The sequence below is a fragment of the Arachis ipaensis genome, chromosome B4 (genome assembly GCF_059453495.1).
Source record: "Arachis ipaensis isolate K30076 ecotype BB chromosome B4, ASM5945349v1, whole genome shotgun sequence".
In the NCBI taxonomy this organism is placed as follows: Eukaryota; Viridiplantae; Streptophyta; class Magnoliopsida; order Fabales; family Fabaceae; genus Arachis; species Arachis ipaensis.
This window is the reverse complement of record NC_142439.1, coordinates 41,369,083-41,372,037: the sequence shown is the minus strand read 5'-3', so window position 1 is coordinate 41,372,037 and position 2,955 is coordinate 41,369,083. Positions and strand designations below refer to the sequence as shown.

At 31.0% G+C, this 2,955-nt stretch overlaps 1 non-coding gene across 1 annotated transcript; it reads right to left on the bottom strand.

Moving 5' to 3' along the window:
• Nucleotides 1-2,325: 2,325 nt before the first annotated feature.
• Nucleotides 2,326-2,432, bottom strand: LOC148567302 (small nucleolar RNA R71). The gene has a single exon (XR_015881555.1). It is a non-coding gene; the product is annotated as a small nucleolar RNA R71 (small nucleolar RNA).
• Between the last annotated feature and the right edge of the window lie 523 nt (nucleotides 2,433-2,955).

Here is a 2,955-nt window from a genome sequence, read left to right as displayed (position 1 = left end):
ATTCCTGCCCTATAAAGCCTGAAAACACTTAACACACAGATCACGGCATCGAATGGTAATAAAGGGTAATTAAAATTGACAATTTAAAGGCCCAAGAAACATGTTTTCAACTATATCACAGAATTAGGAAGGAAAATGTAGAACACACAATTTATATGCATAAGTGTGAGAATAATGGATAAAATTCGCTCAATTAAATACAAAATAAATCGTAAAATAGCGGTTTATCACACTATTAATCTAATAACTCTTCTATCCGCCGGAGTAAGACCTGCAAGATAACCATAGCTTGGTTCAAACCACAATCCTTGTGGGATCAACCTTGACTCGCTCAGGTATTACTTGGACGACCCAGTGCACTTGCTGGTTCAGTTGTACGAAGCGTGGGAATTTGTGCACCAAGTTTTTGGCACCGTTGCCGGAGAATGCTTGAGTTTGGACAACTGATGGATTATCTTGTTCCCTAGATCAGGTACTGTCTTTAATTTTGTTAGAGTCTTTTATTTTATTTTTCTTTTTTCAAAAAAAATTAAAAACTTTTTTCAAAAAAAAAATTCTTTTCTTTGTTCAATCTTTGTTTTTTGTTTAAGTCTTTTATTTTTGTTCTTGTTGAAGTTTTCAAAATTTTTTAGTCTTTCTTTCTAAATAATTTCAAAAATAGTTTCTTTGTTTAAATCTTGTGTCAATCTTTAAGTTTGGTGTCTTCTTGTGTTTTTCTTTTAAAATTTTCGAAAATTGTGTGTTTGGTTTTCAAAAATTTTAAGTCTGGTGTCTTTTGCATGTTCTTGTGTTCTTTGAATTCTTTGAATTTTGTTCTTAATGTTCTTCTTGATCTTCAAAGTGTTCTTGTTCTTCTTTTTGTTTTGATCTTAAAGTTTTAAGTTTTGTGTCTTTTACTTGTTTTTCTCTTTCTTCATTAAATTCAAAAATCAAAAAAATAAAATATCTTTTCTTATCTTTTAATTAATTTTTCGTAAACTTTAATTAAAAATTCAAATTTTAATTTTAAATTTTTATCTTATCTTATCTTAATTCTCAATTCTCAAAATCAAATCTTTTTAAAAATCTTATCTTTTTCAAAATCTTATCTTATCTTTTTATCTTTCTTTAAAATTCAAAATTCAAAAATCTTATCTTATCTTATTTCAAATTTCAAAATTCAAAAATTAAATTTTAAATTTCAAAGATTAAATCTTTTCAAAATTCAAATCTTTTTCAAATCTTTATTCTTTATCTTATCTTGTTGACTTTTTCAAAATTCAAAATTTAAAATTTTAAAATTTCAAATTTCAAATTTCAAAATTCAAATTTCAAATTCAAATTTCAAAATTTAAAATTTAATTTTTAAATTTCACTTTCAAATCTTTTCTAATCTTGTATCTAATCTTGTTTTCAAATATTTCTTAATTAATCACTTATCTTCTCTGTCTTCTTTTTCAAAACTTCCTAACTAATTCTTCTCTCTTCTAATTTTCGAAAATTCTTTTCTTCTTCTCTCTCTTCAATTTTCGAAATTCATTAACTAATTTTCAATTCTTTTTAATTAATTAACCTTAATTTTTGAAATTAATAAATAAATAAAATAAAATCAAAAATATTTTAATTATTGTTTATTTCTTCTATTTCTAATTCTTCTCCTCTCTACTTCTATTTATTCGAATTCTTCTCCCCCTTCTTCTATCTTCATTCTTGTATCACCCTCTTCTTTCTTCACATCTTATAGGGAGTCCTCTGTTCTTGAACATAGAGCTCCCATTCTTCTTCTTTCTTGTCATCTTTCTTTTTCTTGTTTATGACCAAGAACAGGGATAAAGAACCTCTCTTTAATCTTGATCCGGAACCTGAAAGGACTTTAAGGAGAAGCTTAAACAAATTAAAGCACAACACTCCGGAAGAAACCTTTCAGAAAATTTTGAACAAGAAATTAAAGACATGGCTGAACCTCAAGAAGAGGCAAGAAAGGTTCTTAGTGACTTCACCATGCCTACCTCTAACTTTTATGGCAGAAGTATCTATGTACCTGCCATTGGAGCTAACAACTTTGAGCTTAAGCCTCAGTTAGTCTCTCTTCTGCAACAGAATTGCAAGTTCCATGGATTTTCACTAGAAGATCCACATCAGTTCTTAGGTGAATTCTTGTAGATCTATGATACTGTTAAGATCAATGGAGTAAATCCTAAGGTCTACAAACTTATGCTCTTTCCCTTTGTTGTAAGAGATAGAGCTAAGATATGGTTGGATTCTCAACCAAAAGAGAGTCTAGACTCTTGGAAAAAGCTGGTTAATAGTTTCCTAGCTAAATTCTTTTCCACTCAAAGGATGAGCAAAATCAGAGTGGAAGTTCAAACCTTTATACAAAAAGAAGGTGAATCCCTCTATGAAGCTTAGGAAAGATACAAGCAACTGATCAGGAGATGTCCTCCTGACGTGCTCTCAGAATGGTCTATCATAGGCGTATTCTATGATGGTCTATCAGAGATGTCCAAAATATCATTGGACAGCTATGTCGGTGGATCACTCCACTTGAAGAAAACGCCTGCAGAAGCTAGAAAACTCATTGAGATGGTTAAAAATAACCAATTCATGTATACTTCAGAAAGAAACCTTGTAAGTAATGGGGTACTTCAGAAGAAAGGAGTTCTTGAAGTTGATACTCTGAATGCCATATTGGCTCAGAACAAGATCTTGACCCAGCAGGTCAATATGATCTCTCAGCATTTGACTGGAATGCAAACTGCAACTGGTAGTACTCAGGAAGCTTCTTCTGAAGTAGAAGTTTATGATCCTGAGCAACCCACCATGGAGGAGGTGAATTACATGGGAGAACCCTATGGAAACATAATCCTTAATGGAGGAATCATCCTAACCTTTCATGGAAGGATCAACAGAAGCCTCAGCAAGGCTTCAATAACAATCAAGGTGGAAGGAACCAGAATAGGTTCAATAACAGACCAC